The sequence below is a fragment of the Ailuropoda melanoleuca genome, chromosome 7, assembly GCF_002007445.2.
Source record: "Ailuropoda melanoleuca isolate Jingjing chromosome 7, ASM200744v2, whole genome shotgun sequence".
Lineage (NCBI taxonomy): Eukaryota > Metazoa > Chordata > Mammalia > Carnivora > Ursidae > Ailuropoda > Ailuropoda melanoleuca.
This window is the reverse complement of record NC_048224.1, coordinates 98,053,401-98,077,748: the sequence shown is the minus strand read 5'-3', so window position 1 is coordinate 98,077,748 and position 24,348 is coordinate 98,053,401. Positions and strand designations below refer to the sequence as shown.

General features: G+C 34.8%; 1 pseudogene; it reads right to left on the bottom strand.

Annotated features, from left to right (window-relative positions):
• Positions 1–24,348, bottom strand: part of LOC105234681 — a 43,086-nt pseudogene that overhangs the window by 1,345 nt on the left and 17,393 nt on the right.

The following is a 24,348-nucleotide window of genomic DNA, read 5'->3' as shown; positions in this document are numbered from 1 at the left end:
GCTTTCTAATCCTCTAAAATTAATAAATAAAATCTTTTAAAAAAATGTGTTCTCTCTGCTTTTATTTAATCAGATAACTTGCTGACAATGGGTATTATGGCTTCTTTAAATGTTTAATAAAATTTATCAGTAATACTATCTAGGCCTGATGCCTCCTTTTTTGGAAGATTATTAATTGTTGGTTCAACTTTTTACAGATATAGGTTATTCAAGTTATGTATTCTTAAGTGGGTCTTGGTAGTTAATGTCATTTAAAAAATTGGTTCATTTCATCTAAGTTATCAAATCTGTGCATAGAGTTGTTAATAAAATACTTCTGTGATTCAAGGATTTACTAAATTATACATGCAAAACATGCTGCTAGTTGTTATTAGCAAAAGATCAATATATAAAAATAGTCCACAATCCTGCAGCTATTAATTTTAAAATGTATTCTTAAAAGTGGTTGAAAGGTCCAACACTGTATTCTTCCAGTGTGCAAATTGTACTGAACATTGTTAGTTCTGGCACTGAGTTTTCAAAACCTCACCAAAAAAAAGTGACATTTTTAGGCAAAGCAACAAAGGGAGTGTGTATCCATGTAGGTAAGGTAAAGAGTAGGGTCAGTTTCAGTGTTAGTAATCTGGCAAGACAGTGATGCTAAGATTCTTAGTTTAAGAGTAAAATATTTTACAAACTATAAACCTTCAGCAGATGATTTTTACTCCTACTTACTAGAAAACTAAGGAATGCACATATTAAATTTGAATAAAGTAATATGAAAACAAGAATACATTTTTGCTAAGCTATAAAATAAAAAAACCCACAAAGTTTTACTACAGTTCGGAAAGATTTTATAATACAGAGACCTAATGCTTATTAAGGAAGAGATAAGAAATACACTACTAAGTTAGCAATTATTCAAAGTGAATTAAATACTCAGTTGGGGAAGAGGTGACAGGTATAAAAAAAATGGAAAAGCCTCAGATAACACAGATAATACCAACCTTTCTTCATCATCTCCTGCACTTGACAGAAAATAACCTTTTAAAAATTTTACCTGTGACACTTTTATTCAGCTTAATTATTCTGTGTACAGTGTAGTGTACATTAATCTCCACTTCAGATTTTGTCAAAATACTGTCATCATCTTTTGATCATGTCAAATATTTCACACACCCCACCCCAGTACACCCACAGCTAAGAGCAGCATATTTCATTAGGGGAAACATGAGTAAGATTTTTATTCAAAATCTCAGCAAAGGCTAATAAACTATTGTTTTAACTAACCTCAATATTAAAAAGACTGATCCAAAGAACTGAGTCACACTCATTCTATTACGATAGAGAGTACAACATTGTATCATGAACATTGATCGACAACTTACTGAATAGATTAAAATACAACATTTCTTTAAGGAGGGTGTTTTGCTTTACATCCCTGAAAACTAATAAAAGTGTCTGAATTTCCTAGTATCAGAAGCTAAAGGCTTCTTAAAGACAAAAGTCCATAAAACGGTTTAGTGCGTAGTGTTTGTAGCACACAGCGCAACTTAGTTCACAGGGTATTTTGGCAGCTCAATCTAAGCAATGACAGGGACAGCTGAAAAATAAGTCTTTAAGAAGCTTGTCATTTTAGAGCTAAATTGTAATAGAATGTGGAAGTTTGAACCCATACTTTAAACAAACATAAACTGGAATTTCTGATTGGCTCAAATGATTGGAAAAACTAATCTGTAACAAAAATTAGGCATTGAATGTGAAGGTTCCACCAGTTTTGAGCAAAGTGTACATAGGTTCCAACATGGACAGAGCAAGGAAATGAGAGGCTTAGCTATTTCCCAGCAGACACTTTCCCTCCCTCTTCTTGATGAGGGTGGCCAGAAACTGCGGGAGAAGCTTCAACAAAAACTGCCTTGAAGGGTGATAGCCAGGCACCTCAGTTACTTTACAGCCCAGAACCCCTCAGCCATGGCGAAGCTCTGTGTGGCAGTGATGGGAATGATATTCTCTTACAGTTTCCCAATGATGTCTTTATCATCTCTACGATCGATCTTAGTTCCCACTAGGACAATAAGGGTGCAGAGACAATGGTGCTGCACTGCAGGATACCCCTTTGCAGAGATGGTCAAATGACTGAGGACTCAAAGGAAAAAAAATTAGGAATGCATCTGTTTGTGGATAAGACAGAAGGTATAAACTATCATCATCATCTTGTCTAGCTCTATTCCATAAAGATTCATGTGTTTTCTATCTACCATAAGATTGGCAACATAGTTATAAAAGACCGTAGGGATCTATTCTCCAGGAAACGTGTTGGTTGTGTGACTGGTCAGTAGGCAAATTTTCCTTACAGGCCCATCTCCCACCGCCACACACATCAACTGATGGCCTGCATTGGGGCCACTTGTCGGGGCACTGCTCCAGGTGTTGAGAAAGAAAGCAGTGGGTTGACTAGTCCAAAGGCCAAGCTTCTCATTTACATAAACTGGCAGGTCCAGTAATTAAGGAGTAGCTCCTTCCTATGTAATATTGTGTTTTTGAGAGTGAAATCCCTGGACTGAGAATATCAGATTGAAAATCCTTTATAGATGTCTGATATTGGAAGTTGACTTTGTATTTCTGTGGTACAGTTCCCTCATCTATCAAATAGGTAGAGCATAGTAAACATAGCTGTGAGTATAAAGTAAGATTATATAACTGACGTGCTAAAAATAGTACCTTGATTTCAGTAAGTGTTCAATAGCTATAACTTACTATGAACTTAGTATTACTACAACTTCTCAATTTCCCTCCCATTTGGCCTGAAACATCTATTATCATTTATCTTCTCCTGGGAATTAGTAGCAATAAACCCTGGTGGAACAAAAGAAAAGCAAAAACAAAGCAAACAAAAAAAAAGAAGTTACTTTATTTAAATGGAAGTAGTTAACCCATTTGTAGTCACTTACACCTTATATATAGTATGGAAGCACTTCTGTCTTCTTCCGTCAGGGAAGGGCAGTGACATCCAAGGCACAGTTATTTGGTTTACAATAGAACCCTACCTAGCTCATGGGGGGGGAATACTGGGTAAGAATTTCAGAGACTGGATTCATTTTTCAGGAATAAATAGCTGATATAACATTTCTCAGCAGTAACTGATTTTTTCATAAGAGTATATTCATCTATCCCTGGAACATGGTCCTTTGATTAAATAATAATATGAACAAATCACTTATATTTTATTTTGCTTGAAGAGAGGTTATTTCAATCAGATGTAGTTTAGATTTTGAAGAATGGTTAAGAGTTTGGGGACCACCCATTATTTATGTAGAGATTTCAATATTATAGTGGTTGTACACTAAGCTAGAATAGCAAATACACAAAGATTAACCTCTTGAGAGGGCAAATGTCTCACAGAAATGGTAACAAATCCAATAATGTGTAAGCATTCAAAATATTAGACAGTGAAAAAAATATTCTAATCAAGCCTCTCCAAATCAGTCAAAAAGGCAAATAATGACATATATATATGTTATTATACACACACACACACACACACACACATATAATGACAAAGCATTATATAATGCTTTGTCAAAAATCCATGATTTTTGATTTTTCAGAGATGAAACCAATCCTGGTCAGGGCATTTGCCCCTATTTGAGGAAAGGATTAACATACTGCTACTTAAACAACTAATGTTCTAAATATCCAGTGGTATAGTAAATTGTGACCTCTACAGACTTAAAAAAAGGTTTAAATTTCTTCTACTTAACTTATATATAATATAAATATATTATTCTTTATAAAATATGACCTAAATCTTAGCCTAATTTTCTTCAAATCCTTTAATTTTCAAAATCCTTGCTAGTAAAAAGTACCTACTAAAATGTGTGCATGTATCACTGTGACTTCTTAGAATCCCAGATTAAGGCAAACTAGGACATTAATCATTTTGCCTTAGAATATTTGATGAATTTTTGATTGATTAGCACCAATTCTACTTCATAACGGCACCAATTTTTTATTATGATTAGTTTAAAGCTTAATTTCTTAGACTATTCCACACATTTCACTATAGTCTTTACATAAGTGGTCCAAGTTAGTCTTTTAGTTGTATCCAAATACCAGAACTAATATAAAATCCTCCAAAATTTTATTCTATTCCACCACACTATGGAAGTCAGGCAATTCTGACACAAAAGAATTTTTTAAGCCTGGATATTATAATTTCCTTAGAATACAAGTTCTAGTGTCTGGCATTTCGATGGCTATACAGATAACAAAGAAGACTAGAAACTTTTCTCTCTCCAGGATACTTTTATCTTGTTATTGCTTGATTTACAGTACCAGCATGTTCAACATTATACATTGAATACATTATACATTGAATCACATTATCTAAATTGTACATGTTATGCCCAGAGGGATATGAGCAATTGTATGCTAATCTAAATTAGTTTAGATGCTGTTTTAGCATTATAGAGAAAAATCTCTTCGGTGTTCACAACTTTTGTGCTTTAAAGAGAAAATAGCCACATGTGAGGTATGGAACAATTGCAAAGTTCCTCTTCTGATTTATTCCAATTTTGTTTCAATCTTAAGAATATTTAGGAACTGTTTAGTGATATGTATCCTACAAATCAATAGTCCTCAAACAATTCTGTTTACAAAACTAAGTAAATTACCTAGAGAAATTAAAGGAAAATTTTCTGATTGACTAAGAAGGCATTTTTAATTACAGCTCTCGATGTCATCCAGTTAGCTGGATATAACTAAATATAGTAATATATAATTATAAAGTAATGTAGTAACATAAATTATTTAAAACTGTTGGATTTGAACTGAGAATCTCTAGAAATTTAGTCTTATATGCAATTTGTAATCCTGGTTTTCTCATGTGAGAAACGGGTGTAATATGTCACCCAAGTGACTGTAACTATATTGGATGCATCACAGATTCATAAATACTTGGCAGGGCTTATAACACGAAGTCATGTGTAACCAGTTATATCAAAAAGTCTAAGATTTTTTGTGGAAGAAAAGATATAGAGATTAAACAATTCTTTGGAGCTAAGAGCTAGTCCTCAGTCTAGACCCTTAAGCACTTAGAGTACAAAAGCAATCATTTAATTCTGTACAGTATACTGATTTAAAAAGATATACATTCTAATTGGAGAGTTGGAAATCTCAAGGTAGGTCTGGCACCGACCTTGGTCACGCTAAAGAGGAAAGAGTCCTATACAATGGATGGTATCATGCCATCTACATGGGCTTCCAAACTGGCTACTTCTAAATAAATGCCTGAGTTGAATGAATTAGTATGAAATACAACCTTGATTACTAGAGTTTGCTTATGTGTTTTTGAGTGTTCTGTAAAGGAGAAAAAAAAAAAGAGTGACAGACAAAAAGCCAGGTTGCTCCGCGTCTCAACATTGTTGACTATGAAGCTTTCTACAGCAGTGTAACTACTCTCTCTGGCTGTCATTCAGCACTGGCCAAGAGAATGATTCTTTGAGCAGAACTGCACACTGAGACCCATAGAAATGGTATCTGTCATAGAAGAATTTGCATGGAAAAAGAAATACTAGAAGGAAACTGATAATACTGTCCCTCCCTGATGTTTCCAACCTGAAAGAATGAATTTGTTAGGTGACACAGTGTCTACAATGTTTCTACTTCTTACCTAATACATTAGGCTTATTTTATTTTTTTAGGTTTATTTTTTTCAATAAAGTTGTGATTCAAGTTTCCTTCCTTCTTAAAAAGAAACACTGGATAAAGTGATGGGTTGGAAAAAACACATCTGACTGAAGACATAGTATAATTATTTTCATATCAACAGAAATTGCTGCCTCCTGATTTATATGACTTTCTGAATGCCAATACCATACTGTTTAATTACTGTAATAGATTTTAAATATATTTTAAAATCAAGAGGTATGTTGCCTCTAGCTTTTTTTTTTCTTTCTCATCAACCGTTATTTTTAAAATGAATTTTATATATGTTAAGTTATATTTTAATGTAAATTTTTAAATACTCAAAAAAGGAAATAATACATACGTCACATAAACTCCAAAACATATTAATCACATTCTATTTTATTTTTTAAAAGATTTTATTTATTTTAGAGAGAGACACAACACTGCATGCATGCAAGCACATGCATGCTTGCTCTTGGGAGCAGGGGGAGGGGTTGAGGAGGAAGAAGAAGGAGAGAATTTCAAGTGGACTCTGCAGTGAGCACGGAGCCCTTCCCTGGCTCAATCTCATGACCCTGAGATCATGACCTAAGCCAAAAACCAAGAATCAGATGCTTAACCAGCTGAGCCACCAGGAAACCTTCTACTGATCACATTTTAAATGTATTCTTGTATTTTTCCCTGTAGGAGAATCTCTCCTCTCTCTCTATATACACACACACACACACCTTACTATAAAATTAGGATAATCTCACTTTATACATATAATAGCATAAGCTGCTTTTTATTCATTGAAAAATATAAGGATTTTGTAACATACTTGGAATATTCTTCATGACCATGGAAAATTTTTAATTATGTACTTATATCGGTATATTTCAATTAACTAAATTCCATACTGACAGATTTCTGGTAGTTTTAAGAAAATCTCTATTATAAACAATGCTGTGATTTCTGTTACTCTAATTGATATGTAACTTCAACTTCTTGTCCCTCTCTTCCAAATATTCTGGGCTCTATCCTTCCCATCCCTATCAGTCTACTTTAGGCTATAACCACTCTTGCCTGATTCACCATCTTTGAAAATCTCCTATTTCATCTCCCTGCCTCCTCCTTCATATTATTCATCATGCAATCAATTATTTTGTGAAAAATCAAGTATATAATTATGCCACATCCAACCTTAGTGCTTTTAACAGAATGCCACTGCCCTTAAGTTAAAAATTATATCTTCATTGCATCTTACATGATATCTACCTCTTCAACTTTATCTTCAGCTATTTTTTCCTCACTCTTTGTGACATTATTTTATTACTGTCATGTGCTATATTCTCCAATAACTTAAGCATATGAACTCTTCTCTGTCTTTTCCCTAGGACCTTCCTTCATGCCCTCTACACATATACACACATAGACTACCTTGACCAATTTCTACCTTTGTTTTTCAGCTTATAATCCACTCCCTCACTCTCTACACCATTTTAAAACCCCTTCCCTTGCATTGCCAGAGTACCCTGTATTTCCTCACTCATTTAATTTTTGCCTTAACTTGTTGATTCTAAGCTTCATGAAATTACTGTTTCTTTATAGCTATCACAATGTTTAGAAAATTCTATATGCTCAAATAATATTTTTTAAATTGACTTGAAGACTATAGGGAGCCACTGAAGGTTATAAGCAATATAGAGACATAGTAAATGGGTTGAATATAGAAGGTACAGACTCACCATTGATTCTCACATCTACTGTGCTTCTTTTAAATATAAAATCCAGAAAATATGAACTTCATTTCACATATACTCTAGTTAGCATTCTGGATGCAAATTAGATCCTGTTAATTAAACATATTCATGAAATATTTGAAAAGAAGAACAAAAGGTATCTTTTGGCTGCTTTAAAATTTCCTGCCAGGGCTCCTGGGTAGTGCAGTCTTTTAAGCATCGACTTTTGATTTCAGCTCAGGTCATGATCTTGGGGGTTCTGGGATCGAGCCCGACATCAGGCTCCCCAGTCAGCATGGAGTCTGCTTGAGATTCTCACTCTCCCTCTCCCTCTGACCCTCCCACTCATGCTGTCTCTCTCTCAAATAAAACATGAAATCTTAAAAAAATAATAAAAAATGAATAACTAAAATTTCCTACCAAGAAGCAGAACTATAGGTATATGAGTTTCTCCTGGCAACTTTGGTGGCAAGGACTGTTCTCAGTATTCCCATATCTAGTTTCTTTCTTCCTGGACAAGAGGAAGTTATGGAAGCAGAGCAAGAGAAGCTGTCTATTCCATTTTCCTTTTGTTGAATTGTAGCTATGGAAGTTTGGGGTTTGTTTTTTATGGTTTTTTTTTTTTTGGTCTTGAATTTACCAGTTACAAAAGTAGCTTATTAAGTACCATTCCTTAGAGCCTGAAAGATTGTATAAGCAACTATATTCTTATATTAATAATATTTTCCTAAAATTCTGAGAATATTTGCTCTTTTCCAATCTCAGTTTTGAATGTCACAGCACTGGAGCCAGAAAAGGTTGCAGACACTTGAGGAAGGGAATCAATTTGACTATTTGAATGGCTTATCACTGAAGGCAGTTATTATCTGGTTACTACTGGAAAATGGGACACTAGTAGAGCATGGCATGTGATGACAAAACAGTTACTTAAATTTTATTCTGTGGCCATCTGGAATCGAGAGTCAATTAAGATAACACTTTGAAAGACCAAATGTCAAATGTCTGCTGCAATAAAACATATTGATGGAGAAAACTGCATGGGCTGTCTCCTTCTCCCTTTATGAGAAAGACTGAAGAAAGAAAACAGCAAGTGCAAGATTCTAAATTAGTGGCTCGAATCACAGAGAACTGGACAGTTTCAACCATCCAAAATAAAAACTATTTCTTGTAATTACAGGGCTGTTTTCATAAAATATCAGAATCAGGGTCTTTATCAGAAGATAAAGTTTGCTGAAATACCTTCTAAGTTTAATTTACATACTTGCCATAGCTATTATTTAAATTCATGGGAAAGTAGGACTATGAGAATGGAAATGAGAAACTATGGATGAATTTGGATGATTGTGAATATAATTATATGAAAAACTTGTCTGATGGTCTAGTTTGAGCTTATTTAAAAACTATGTAGTGACTGATCCTAGGCAAATTATCTTGCAAGGGAACACCAACTGACCTCAAGTTGCACCCCAGTGATTCCAGCTGCTATCTCATCTCTAAGTGGACCCAGATCTCAATACACCCTCAGTCAGTGCAAAGTTCTACCTGAGATGAGAAGCCTCACATGCCACCAATGTTGTAGCATTACTGTAATCATGTATCAGTAGAAATCTAGGTGATTGTAGACATTGCTTTTGTTTATTGGAGCCATAAATAAAAAAAATATTTAAATACAGCCCAAAGTATCTATAAAAGATGTACTGGACGAAGATTCTGGACTCAAAGAACAAAACTGAGCATCTTCGGGTGGTTCTGAAGTTTGCTGAGGTGGGTGACTAAAGTTTGGACTCACTGGGGTTGCAATACTATATATTCCTTCTATTTAATGATAATAGGAATGCAAAGGATGATTAAAATGGAAGTTTTCAAGTAGATTATCATATAAGATCTGCTTCCGTTCATCTTAATTATATCCCACAGAAGAGCCTAAACACTTAATTCAAAAAGGTGGTGAAAAATAAGCAGGAGAGAACACCAGCATCCTTAACAAGGCTTACACTGGCTATAGAGCTAAAAGGCAGCACGCAATCACTAGATACTTTAATAATCAGCAGTGCTGATTAGTTACCAAAATGGTTTGATACATTAAAATTTCTAGTTAATTGACCATTGGGTTTCAAAGGGTACTACCCAAATCCTATTTGACATATATATGACACATATATGTATATGACATATGTGACGTAAATGACATATATTACATTTCATTTATGTGTGTGTGTGTGTATATATATATATACACACACACATATATATATATAAATAACTCTTAATTAGTGTGTAAGGTCCAGATATAAGCCACCATAATAGAGAAAGTAAAAACCCCTCCCGCAAACAGGAATGGATTATTTCGCAGACCAAGAGGATGAAAAGACCTAGGACTTTTCACAAAACATTTTATGACAGTGCCACAGGACATACTGTGTTTCTTTCTACCTTTTGCCAAAGGTACTCAAGACTGGTCCTGAGGACAGAATATATAGGAAAAGGGACATGCTGAGATTTTTGTGCAGTTATTGATCATAGGCTCTCAGTCACCATTAACCCCTGGATTCACACCACGCTGCTACTACCCTATCATAGGTCAGAGTGAAAGTCTATGGAGGTCATGTGATAAATGGAATGTTGGGCAATTTCCATCTCACAATGAACCCAATATATCCATGAGGTCATCCGGTGGCTATGTCATCAGTTCCAGAATCATGAAGGCACCGGATATCTCAAAATCCTATCTGTGTTTCCCAATTTAAAACAGTTTTTTTAAACAATGCTGAGCTTTAATTTGTATATACATACTGATCACATTGGCACTGTACTGAGGGTACAAAAGCAACAGTCTGCTGGCACTTTAGTACAAATTCAAGAAGGTGACATCGCTGGTAGGAGTATCATCATATCCTTCTCTGCCGTGCAGCCATAATACATACACACACAAACACTAAAAAGCAACTTTATTCAAGAATCTACTAGTGAAGCAGGAAAATGGTGTTCATTTTATTAACACCTGACCCTATGAGACAAAATGAGAAGTATGCAAAAGTTCTTATGCTGCAAATCAATGTTTAATGATTGTCTAGAGTAAAAGCACTTATGTACTTATTTCAGTTAGAAGCCGAACCAGCTTATTTCATACAAGATCTTCACTTGAAAGAGAAATTAAGAAAAAAAATTCCATTTACAAGTGCACCTCAAAGAACAAAATAAATAGAAATAAACCTAACCAGGGGCACATGGGTGGCTCAGTCAGTTAAGCAACTGACTCTTGGTTTCTACTCAGGTCATGATCTCATCGGTCATGAGATTGAGCCCTGCTTTTAGCTCCCACTCGGCGGGGAGTCTGCTTAAAGAGTCTCTCCCTCTGCCCCTCTCTCCCTCTTGCTCTGTCTCTGTCTCTCTCTCAAATATATAAATAAATCCTTAAGAAAAAGAAGAAAGAAAGAAAGAAGAAGAAAGAAAGAAAGAAAGAAAGAAAGAAAGAAAGAAGGAAGAAAGAAAGAAAGAAGAAAGAAAGAAAGAAAGAAAGAAAGAAAGAAAGAAAGAAAGAAAAAGAAAACTAACCAGAGAGGTGAAAAACGTGCACTCTGAAAACTATAAAAGACTAATGAAAGAAATGAAAATGACACAAAGAAATGGAAAGACATTCCATGCTAATGGATTGTAAGAATTAATATTGTTAAAATGTCTATACTACCCAAACAATCTACAGATTCAATGCAACACCTATCAAAATACTAATAGCATTTTCCACAGAATTAGAACAAATAATACTAAAATTTTTCATATAAGACCCCAAATAGCCAAAGCAATCTTGAAAGAGAAGAAAGGTATCACAATCCCAAATTTCAAAATATACTATAAAGCTATAGCAATCTAAACAGAATGGTACTGGCACAAAAACAGACATGTAGATCAATAGAACAGAACAGAGAACCCAGAAATAAAGCTATGCTTATATATTCAATTAATCTATGACAAAAGAGGCAAGAATATACAATGGGAAAAAGACAGTCTCTTCAATAAATGGTGCTGGGAAAACTGGACAGCTAAATGAAACTAGACCATTTTCTAACACCATACACAAAAATAAACTCAAAATGGATTAAGGGCCTAAATATGAGACCTAAAACCATAAAAATCCTAAATAAAAAAACAAACAACAACAACAACAAAAATACCGCAGGCAGTAATTTCTTTGACATTGACCATGGCAATATTTTTCTAGATATGTCTCCTCAGGCAAGGGAAACAAGAGCAAAATTAAACTATTGGGACTACATCAAAATAAAAAGCTTTTGCACAGCAAAGGAAACCATCATCAAAATGTAAAAGCAATCTACTGAGTGAGAGAGAATGTTTTCAAATCATATATTCAATAAGGGGTTAATATCCAAAATATATAAAGAATTTATACAACTCAACACTGAAAAAAACAACCCAATTAAAAAATGGAGGAGGACCTGAATAGACATTTTTCCAAAGAAGATACACAGATATCCAACAGGCACATGAGAAGATGTTCAACATCACTCATCATCAAGGAAATACAAATCAAAACCACAAGGAGATGTCACCTTACACCTATCAGAAGGGCTAAAATAAAAAAGATAAGAAATAATGAGTGTTGGTGAGGATACGGAGAAAAAACAAAACAAAATTTAAAAAATCCTGTATGGTGTTGGTGGAAATGTAAATTGGTACAGCCACTGTGAAAAAATTAAAAACAGAATTACCATATGATCCAGTAATTCCTGGATATTTACCCAAAGAAAATAAAGACACTAATTAAAAAAGATATGTGCACCCTGTACCCCTATGTTTATTGCAGCAATATTTATAATAGACAAGATATAAAAACAATCTAAGTGTCCATCAATGATGAATGAATAAGGAAAATGTGGTATACATACATAAACACATATATGTACGTATGTGTATACGTGTATATACACAGTGTGTGTGTGTGTGTGTGTGTGTGTGTGTGTGTATGATGGAACATCACTCAGCCATAAAAAAAGGATGAGATTTTGCCATTTGCAACAACGTGGATGAACCTAGACGGTATTATGTCAAGTGAAATAAGCCAAACAAAGAAAGCCAAATACAATGTAATTTCATTCATATGTGCAATCTAAAAAGCAAAACAAATGAATAAACAAAGAGAAAACAGAAGCAGACAGATAAACACAGAGAACAAACTAATGGTAACCAGAGGGAAGGGGGGTGGAGAGATGGGCAAAATGGGTGAAGGGGAGTGGGAGATATAGGCATCTAACTACAGAATGAGTAAGATGGAAATAAAAGGCACAACATAAAGACTTTAGTCAATGATATTGCAATAGTGTTGTATGGTGACAGATAGTGACTATATTTTTGGTGAACATATCATCACATACAGAGTTGCTCAATCATTATGCTATACACCTTAAACTAATGTAACACTGTATGTCAACTGTACTAAAAAAGTTTTTTTTAATTTTCACTTAAAAGAAAGGCTGGCAGAAAAGTTACAGTGGTAAAGATTTAGGCATTTGGTTGATATATATATCCTTGAAAATAGTTTCTCTTTTCAAAAACAAAAAACTGAAAGCATTTGTTGCCAAAGATAAAATTCTAGTTTTCAAGCAGAAAATTATTTTTAGAAAGCTTGTATCTGCTACCATGAGCTTGACAATTCCCCAATATTTAAAGATTTTTCAAACAAGATTAGTCACGGTGTTTATGAATGAGATTTTTGATATTGTGTAATAAAATGTGTCAACATTTGAATGGTCTACATAACACCATGAATCAATATTTCCAAATGATCAATGCATGATATTACAAAGTCATGCAGACATAAAAGATCCATTCAAAGTGCAAATGGGCTGATGTAATAGAGTATGAAATTTATTGATAATGTTTCAAATTCTGCATTGCAACTGACCTTTAAGAAACTACCACTTTTCAAGTTTTCTTGTAATATCAAAGAAGAATAGCCATAATTACCTGAAATGCTATTAAAGTGTGACTCTTATTTCTAACTACATGTCTTTGTAAGAGCAAGTACTCTTCACATACTTTAACTTAAAAAACATACAACAATTGATTATAGGAATTCAACTTTGTTTTATCAATCCAGACATTAAAGTATCTTATAAAATTGTAAAATAATGACACTTTTCTCACTTTTTTTGAAAAGATAGTGATAATCTCATAAAATTATATATGACAAATTTCTCTGTATAGGTTTATTACTATTTTAAAGTGAATCAATAAGTACATGTTCAGCAAACTTTTCATTACAATATTGAATGCAGCACATATCTGTAAGTTTTACCCATATAAACAAAAGCTCTTTGGGGTCCTCAATAATTCTTCAGAGCATAAAGTGACCCGATACCAAAAATTTTGAGAGCTGTTCAACTAGATAAACTAAGCAAATAAAATTCCTGACAAGCATGATGGGACAATCCGGCAGAGTAGGTGTCTCCCAACTTCAATCCTCTTCACAGACAGACCAGCTAGCCACTATCCATACACAGGATGCCTGTGTGAAAATCTCAGAAACAAGGAATGATACTGAAGCAGTCCATTGGATCACAAAAACTGAGAAAAGGAAAACTGCATTAGAATGTGTTGCACTTTGAACACATTTTCCCTTCCCCAGGATGGCACAGTGTTGCTCTGAGAGTATTTCCTTGTGCTTATGGTTTCTGCAGTGGGAAAAAGTGAGCCCAAAGTCGGCTTCCAGTTTTCACAGCATTGTAAGACACTTCCTGTGAGGCTCACATAGGTCTTGCCTCACAGGGGTCACTGGAGAAATCAGAGGGGCTAGACTACAGGAGATCAGCTAGAGATAGAGAAGGAGGTGGAGCTCACAGCAACCAACATCCAGATCTTGGCAGACCACATTTCTGCTGGCAGCAGTGTCCAAGCCCAGAGCCCATACAGTGGCTATCCCCGTTTGTAGAGCTAAGCTGGTGGCTCTATCTGGCCAAGAAGCATGATTGGCAGCTCTGCCCAGTTTGGGTCCCTAGTCAATAGGCTGTTCCAGCTAAGGAGCAAATCCTATAGCCTGCCTGGACAGAGAACACATCAACAATCTTGTGGCAACCTCAGAGCCCATCCTACAAACCTAAATGGGTAGAGATCCAAGACAGTAGCCACCCCCAGCTATGGAACATTATCTCTGGCCCCAACTCACCAGGGTTCCTGATCACTGAATGACCTCCAGTGAACTTTGGCAGTCTCACGAAACAGTCTACTAAGCCACTCAGCCACAGAGCACAGCCTATGGACCTGACTGATTGCTAAACACAGCCTACAGACTGATAAGCAGGAAGTCCAGCCAGTGGCTTTGCCCAAGCACAGAGCATAATCTGTAGCCTTACCCAACCAGGAAACCCAAAAACCGATCTTCCCAACAGCAGACAGCAGCCTCTAGCCCCACCCAACTGCCAGGAACAGCTGTCAGCCATGCCTGACCAGGCTGCCTGGCTAGTGACCTCTCCCAACAGCTGAGCCCAGCCTGCAGCCCTGCCCAACTTGGAGGTAACCTACTGCCCCATCTGAGCACAGAGTATAGCCTGAGAACCCACCTGATCATAAAACCCTGCCTTCAGCCCTGCAAATGTGGATCCTAGCCAGCAGCACCATCCAGATAAGAAGCACAGCCTGACTTTCAAGTTTCCAAAAGTCAAAGACAAAATTTTGAGGGAGCAAAAGAAAAGAGACTTGTCACATACAACTGAGTCCACATACGAGAATCAGTGGGTTTCTCAACAGAAAGCTTGCAGACCAGGATAAAGCAGAATGATACATTCAAAACGCTGGGAAAAACCTATCAACAAAGAATAAGTGAAAAGGAGATAAATCCTTCCCAAACAAAAATCTTAGGGAGTTTATCACTACTAACAAAAAAGCTTAGGGAATTTATCACTACTAACCTGACTTGCAAGAAATGCTAAAGGGAATTCTTCAAGCTGAAATGAAAAGAAACTAAATAACCATGCAGAAACATACGAATATGTAAAACTCTTTGATAAGGTACATACATCAAGTAAGAGGATCTTACTTACATCAAAGTAAGAGCCCTACATCAGAGATTCTGCTTGGGATTCTCTTTCTCCCTCCAGCTTTGCCTCCCTCTGCCTCTCCCTCTCTCTCTCAAAATAAAAAATAAATAAATAAATCTTTTAAAAAATAGCTTTAACTACAACAATTGTTACTAGATTCACAATATAATACAGATGTAAATTGTATCAATAACCTAAAATGTGACTGGGGGAGACGTATGCAGGCTCTGTATGTTATTGAAGTAAACTTGTTATCAGCTTACAATAGGATATTATACTATAAGAGCTTTTATGTAGAACTCATGTTAACTTCAAAGAAAAACCCGTAGTAAGATACAGGAAAGATTAAGATAAAGGAATCTAAGCATACCACTACTAGACTTGACATCACAAAGGAAGACAGAAAGAGAGGAGAAAGGAGCAAAAGATCTCCCAAACAGTCAGAAAACCATTAACAAAATAGCAGTAGTAAGTCTTTATCAATAATCGCCTTAAATGTAAATGGATTACATTTTTCAAACAAAATTCATAGACTAGCTGAATAAAAATACAAAATTTCATGACACGCTGCCTGCAAAAGTCTCACTTTAGCTTTAAGGACACATAGGCTGAAAAAGAAAGGATGAAAAAATATTCCAAGAAAATGTAACCAAAAGAGTCCAGGGATAGCCATATACCTATATCAGACAATACAGACTTTTAGTTAAAATGGTCACAAGGGACAAAAAAAAATGTCATATAATGACAAAGGGGTCCATTCACCAAGACATAATAATTGCAAATACTTATTAGGCATCCAACATTGGCACACCTACATATGAAAACAAATACTAAACAAGCTAAAAGGAGAAATAAACAGCAGTACAGTAGGGGAACTTAATATCCTACCCTTAACAACAGATAAATTATCCAGACAGAAAATTAATAATCAAAGAGGAGATTTCAAAAACACTATAGAGCAAAATGGACCTAACAGATACAAAGATATAAAGACTTACATATAGATTAGATGTAGATATAGATATATATGTAGGTATATGGATAGACATAGATGTACAGAACATTCCAACCAACAGTACCAGAATACATTCCCTTCAAACATGTAAGAAACATTCTCCAGTATAGATCATATTTTAGGCCATGGAGTAAGTCTGAACAAACTAAAGAAGTTTGAGATGACATCAAGTATCTTTTCTAACCACAATGGTGTAAACTAGAAATCAATACCAGAAGGAAAACTGAAAAAAATCACAATCATGTAGAAATTAAATAACATACTTCTGAATAAACAATGGATCAGGAAGGAATCAAAATGGAAACCAAAAATATCTTGAGACAAACAAAAATGGAAACACAAAATACCAAAAATGTATGGGATGTGGCAAAAGCTGTTCTAAGAGGCAGGTTATAGCTATAAAAATACCTATATTAAGAAAAAATAAGATCTCAAGTAAACAACCTAACATTACATTTCAAGGGACTAGGAAAAAAAAGAACAAAGCAAAAAATTAGCAGAAGGAAGATTAAAAACAAAAACAAAGATTAGAGCAGAAATAAATGGAATAGAAACTAGGAAGGTAATTGAAAACATCAATGAAACTAGAGTTGGTTTTTTTTGAAAAGATAAAATTGACAAACCCTAAGCTGAATTAACCCAGCAAAATAACAGAGGACTCAAATATAATTCTAAATGATAAAAGAGACTTTATGACTGATATCACAGAAATACAAAGGGCCATAAGACACTACTGTAAGCATTTATACTCCAATAGCTTGTACAACCTAGAAGAAATGGATACATTCTCCTGGCTAAGGGGGATACCACCACTTCTGAAGACTTTTGTTGGTTCACTTTCGTCGATCAGAGATGAGATATACATGTTGCAATGGTATTTTATTCCATCATCTCAAGAAAAATAATATGGTCTTGGAGGAGTAAAAGCCAAGTTTTGTTAACTGAGAACAGAGGAGCACAGTTACTATAGTAAGCCACAGGATTGAAATAGAGACACTAAGCCCTGTTTTATGAGACTTCTCTGGTGATGGTTAATTAATCACAGAGTCCCTAAAAATGAAATAGATAGGCATCCTGTTAAAGTGTGTTTGACATATAGTGGAGGGAAAAAAAATAAGCATCATAACTCAATTCATGGTTGTAAAAATTCATGGTCTTTTTTTCAGTTTCTAGATCTAAGCTTGTTCCCAGACCTATAGTCCCCTGACTAAGATAGAGATTGTGTCTTTCTGAGAAAGACCCTGCTTTATAGTCATATTTGTATTCCATGAATCTTTCTTCAAGTATTCTCCATTTTCCAGATGACTATAAACTTGGAATAGATAATAGCTATTCCTTTTGGGGTTATTAGATACTAACACAACACTGAGCTTACATTCACCCTGAGAGACTCAACATGCCACTGAGGTCCAAGAGTAAGAAGGCAGAGTTAAAGAGGTTAAGGGTTAAAGATTTAGCCCAAGCTCATTCAACAGTACTTCCAGTGGTACCATGGATCCACTGGTATTCCCTAGACTCAATAAGTCAGGGGCACAAGGTTAGTAAAGGCCAAGTGTTAAGTCCCAGTAACTGCCCACAGCCACCACCCTATTTACAGGATCTACGTGGCCCAGACTAGTTGACACACAATATTAATCATCACACAATGGAATAATAGAGGCACAGGAACAGGAGGGAAAATATGCCAAATTTCTCTGTAACCCTAACCACAGTTTTGATATTAAACTAAAGGTAATATGGACTCCAGCGAAAATTCAAGGATTAGAAATATCATTAAATCTGTGAGACATGAAAAGGTATGATTCCTACCTTAGCCCATTTATCTAATTACCCTCTAAAAGAGTCATCTGTTAGGTAGAGAATGACAATCAATTATTACAACCATAAACAGATGGTGACGCCAATCTACTTTAATTCAAGATCTGTTACCTCTGGAGTATATCTACACAATCCTGGAGTGCTGCCATTAACTCACTAATAAGTGAAATCCACAGCAGTTTACATTTACTAAATGAATACTACCCTTTATTAACTTACCTCACTCTGTCACAGCATAGTTCAGAGAAATTTTATTTATCCTGTTAGCCATCTTAGTTTAGGATTTTCCAAAAGAAATCAGGAATTTGGGTATACTATTTATTTGGCCAAGTTATTCCAGGACTGTGAGCCAGCTACAGACAGGGACTGTGTCTAAGTTTTAACTTCCAGAACAAAAAACTTAGCAGACACTCAATAAATGTTCTCATAATATGTGACTAAATAAGTGAATTACAAAGAAAAGAGATGGGTTCACTCTGTGTACGTTCCCTGTAACTATATCTGTTTGTAAGGGTATTATACTCTCAAGAAGTAAAGAGGTCCTCAAAAAGAAAGAGACTGAAGTAATTTCCAGCATTTTGCTTCAATTACACAGAAGAAAAAATTACATAACTGCCTAGATATGTTTCAAGAATTTCCTGAAATTCTAAGGTAGGCCACAAACTCTCAATTTACAGAATATGTGTATATTAATATGTATATTTACACATGATATGTACACATGTATGTATGTATATTATGATTTATATGTAATAAGTAACTTGAGTTTTTTATATCTGTATGTATACACACACATATCTATAAGATAGTGTGTATATATAATATATACCAGCTGAAGACAAAATTAAAATTTATCTTTGGTAACTTTGTTTTTATGTTTTTCTCCAATATTCAGGGCTTTAAAAGGTTTAATTAGATATCCTTGATATATATTTTAGTTATGCTCAAATTTACCCTCTTTATCCATTATTAAAGAAAAAAATTATTTATAAAATTGAACAAAATCAGACTTACAGTTTGAATTTTATTATAAAAGTTTACAGCACCTAAATACCCCCTGCTTTCTTGAAAACTTCGTACTACATATAGCATAACATTTTTATAAAAGCATGATGAAAAGTAAAATTGTTCAGAGCATTAAGAAGCCTTCTATCAAGAATTCTTTTCCAGGGGTCAGCGGGGAAGATGGCAGAGTAGGAGGACGCTAAGCTCGCCTAGTCCCACAGATACAATGAGATAAGACTCACATAAGCATAAAGAACCCAGAAAAGAATCTGAGACTGACAGAGCAACTCCACAACTACAGGTAGACAAAAGCCCACATCAAAGAAGGTTGGAATGGTGAAGACACAGTCTGGGAGCAGAACAGGCCACGCTGTCCACTGTGGGGAGGGTGCCAGTGGCGCAGAAAAGAGCAAAAAACAGACTTTCACACCTGGGAGTTGATGAATAGGGAGGATGAATCCCTGAAATACTTGCTTTGAAAGAGAGAGAGACCAAATTTCTTGAGTTCTTATAACCAATGGGACTTAAAGCCCCTATTTCTTCCAGCTTTAGTTTTGGTAGGTTGTAAATTCTAGGAATTTATCCATTTCTTCTAAGATGTCCAATTTGTTTTCATATATGTTTTCATAATATTCTGTTACAAGTGTTTGTATTACTGTAGTGTTTGTTGTTATTTCTCCTCTCTTATTTGTGATTTTGTTTCGATAGATGCAGAAAAAGTACTTGACAAAGTACAACATCCATTCTTCATAAAAATCCTCTGCAAAGCAGGTTTTCAGGGAATATACCTTAACATAATAAAGTCCTTACATGAAACCCACAGCAAACATCATTCTCAATGGAGAAAAACCAAGAGCTTTTCCCCTAAGGTCAGGAACAAGACAAAGATGTCTCCTCTCACCACTTTTATTCAACGTAGTACCAGAAGGCCTAGCCATGGCAATCAGACAACAAAAAGAAATAAAAGGCATTGTAATCAGCAAGAAAGAAGTCAAACTTTCACTATTTGCAGATGACATGATATTATATACAGAAAACCTTAAACACTCCACCAAACAACTACTATAGCTGATAAAATGAATTCAGTAAAGTGGCAAGATACAAAATCAGTATACAGAAATGCATTCCTGTAAACTAATGATGTAGCAGGAGAAAGTGAAATTAAGAAAACAATCCCATTTACAACCGCACTGAAAACAATATCCAGGAATAAACTTAACCAAAGAGGTGAAAGATGTATTCTCTAAAAACTATAAAACACTCATGAAAGAAATTCAAGACAATCCAAAGAAATGGAAAGACATTCCATGCTCAGGAGTTGAAAGAACAAATATTGTGAAGATGTCCATACCATCCAAACCAATCTGCAGATTTAATGCAATCCCTATCAAAATACAAACAGCATTCTTCACAGAGCTAGAACAAACAATCCTAAAATATGTATGGAACCACAAAGGACCCTAAATAGCCAAAGCAATCTTGAAAAAGAAAAACAAAACTGGAGGTATCATAATTCTGGATTTCAAGTTATATTACAAAGTGGTAGTAATTAAATCAGTATGGTACTGAAAGAAAACAAAACAGTATGGTATTGACATGAAAAACAGACACCAATGACATCAATGGAATTGAACAGAAAACCCAGAAGGAAACCCATAATTTATGGTCAATTAATCTTTGACAAAGGAGGGATGAATATACACTGAGAAAAAGTCTCTTCAACAAATGGTGCTGGGAAAACTGGACAGCCACAAGAATGAAACTGGACCACTTCTTTCACCATACACAAAAATAAACTCAAAATGGATTAAAGACCTAAATGTAAGACCTGAAACCATAAAAATCCTTAAAGAGAGCACAGGCAGTAATTTTTCTGACATCGGCCATAGCAACATCTTTCTAACTATGTCATGAGGCAAGGGAAAGAAAAGCAAAATAAACTACTAGGATTACATCAAACTAAAAAGCTTCTGCACAGTGAAGGAAACAATCAACAAAACTAAAGGACAACCTACTAAATGGGAAAAGATATTTGTGAATGACATATCTGACAAAGGGTTAATATTCAAAATATACAAAGAACTTCTAAAACTTAAACCAAAAACCAAAGAATAAAATTAAGAATCAGCAGAAGACAGGAACAGACATTTCTCCAAAGAAGGCCTCCAGATGGCCAACAGACACATGAAAAGATGCTTAACATCACTTATGACCAGAGAAATGCAAATCAAAACTACAGTGAGAAATCATCGCACACCTATCAGAATGGCTAAAATCAAAACACAAGAAACAACAGGTGTGGCAAGGATGTGGCAAAAAAGGAACTCTCGTGCACTGTTGGTGGGAATGCAAACTGGTGTAGCCACTGTGGAAAATAGCATGGAGATTCCTCAAAAATTTCAAAACAGAACTACCCTACGATCTAGGAATCACATTACTGAATATTTACCCAAAGAATAAGAAAACACTAATTCAAAGAGATACATGCACACCTATGTTTACTGCAGCATTAATTACAATAGCCAAACTATGGAAGCAGCCCAAGTGCCCATCAATTGATGAATGGCTAAAGAAGATGTGGTATGTGTACACACACACATAAACACACACGCATAGAGATACATACACAATGGAATATTATTCAGTCATAAAAAGAATGAAATCTTGCCATTTGCAACAACACGGATGGAGCTACAGAGTACAATGCTAAAGTGAGATAAGTCAATCAGAGAAAAACAAATACCATATGATCTCACTCATATGTGGAATTTAAGAAACAAATGAGCAGAGGAAAAAAAGACAGAGAGAAACCAAGAAACAGACTCTTAACTACAGAGAACAAACTGATGGTTACCAGAGGAGAGGGAGTAGGGATGGAAGAAACAGGTGATAGGGATTAAAGAGTATACTTATCATGATGAAAAATAAAATAAAAATTCTTCTCCGTCCTCACTGAGATCTGTAGTCATAGTGTTTGAACTCACCTCCAAACAATCGGTGTAGCTTTCAGTTGTGTGTAACTAAATGCAAGCAATTTTACTTCACTAATGTTTTCACATAAGCAGAAATCATATTTAAATTATAAAATATGATAATTTTCAAAGAGTTTGTGGTTTTGATGAATAATGAATTGGAAAAACTTTAGGAATAGGATTTCATTAAAAATTTGAATAAAATACAACTCTGTTATTCAGTAAATAGTGCCCTTTCTAAATTCAGAACTTTAAAAAGTTTCGAAAGTGCTTAATAATTGGAAAGTATCTTAGACACTAAGAAGGTTTAGTTCCTATTGAAGTAAGTATTGTTATAATGCTGCTACATAACAATAAAAAGCAAATGTTTATTGCTCATGCATCTGAAGTCACCTGGGGTCAGTCAGCAGACTAATCAGCTTGTCTAGATTGACTGGTTAATGAGTGATCTACACTGGCTTTTTCTGAGACCTATATGGCAGCTCCCCTCAATCTGTGTTTCATCCCCATTAGATTATCACAGTGTCTTAATCAGCATGCTTCAGAAAAACAGAATCTATAGAGCACGCGCGCACAAGTGTGTGTGTGTGTGTGTGTGTGTGTGTGTGTGTGTAAAGGCTGAAGACCCATAAACACAGAAAGTTGTAGTCAAGTCCAAAGACAGTCCACTACAGAAAGAAGAAGAGCCAACATTGTGAATGAAGTTCAAAGGCAGTCTGCTGGAAAATGCTCCCTTGCCTGCAGACAGCTGTTATTTTAGTTCTATTTAGGCCTTTAACTGATTGGATAAAGTCTGTTCACATTATGGAGGACAATCTGCTTTACTAAAAGTCCACTGATTAAGACGTTAACGTCATCCAAAAACACCCTCACAAAGACCCTGAATAATGTTTGACAAAATATCTGGGTGCTAAGTGGCCCTGATTAGCTGATACATTAAAATTAACCATCACACATGGGAATAGCAGAGGCATGGGAACACAAGAGAAAATATGAAAAATTTCTTTGAGATATTCAGAACTGCTATAACACCATTTCTGCCACACCTATGGGATCAAGTAAGTCACAACACCAGCCCAAGTTTAAGGAATTGGGAATGAGATTCCAACTCCTCAGGATGAGGAAGTGCAAAGTCATACGTCAAGGTATATGGATTCAGAAAGTGATAAACAGTTGAAGTTATTAATGCAATCAAACACTTTTTTAAATCTTTGGTATGATTTTATTTTAACAAATGCATCTTCATTGCCTGATTTAATCATATGCTTAGATGAATAATTCAGAATGCTTTCTTACAAGTAAGTCCAGATAAGATTTGTGAGATTTTAACTTAAAAAGTATCTATTCTTGCTTGAAAAATGGTTAACAACTCTATTATATAGCACACCAGATTTGCAAGTTAGAATTTTTAAACACTATTGCAAAACAGTGAGCCAGATGTTCAGTCATCTATCAACAATTTTGTGACCTGTAGAATATGTAGTGTGAGCAGACTGAGCATTTACATACTTTATGTCCTGATTTAAAGCTGGATACCCAATACTTAATGATTATACAAATTTAAATAATGAGCATTTAAATGTCATGTTTTTTCCTGAAGTGATATTCCCCCCCCCTTTTTTTTCTTCATAGATCATTTTACGGAAAGAAGGGGTTACACATTTCTATGTGAAAGATGCCAAAGAAAGCTTTAAAAAAATGGGAGCAAAATTAAAATAATTTCATATAAATACTGACAAGAATTTTTTATGTTAAGATAAATCTTTGTAATCATTTGGTTTTTCAAATATTCGCTAGGTCACGAATAATGTCAAAGTGAGAAAGAAGAAAAATTATATATGAAGACATTTTGTGATTATCTCTAAAAGTAAAAATGAAGACATTTTGTAATTATCTCTAAAAGTAAAAAATGTGATTAAATTCACTAGGAAAATAGTTACTTATAATTTTATAAACTATGTATTTTTTCATTTTTCTTCTCTCTGTTGGAAATCTTAATCTGATTTGATACTTTAAGATTTAGTTATGCATGAGGAATATTTTTATCACGCTTTTTGAAAAAGGCTTTATTTTTATTTTTATAATTTCCTGTTTTCAGT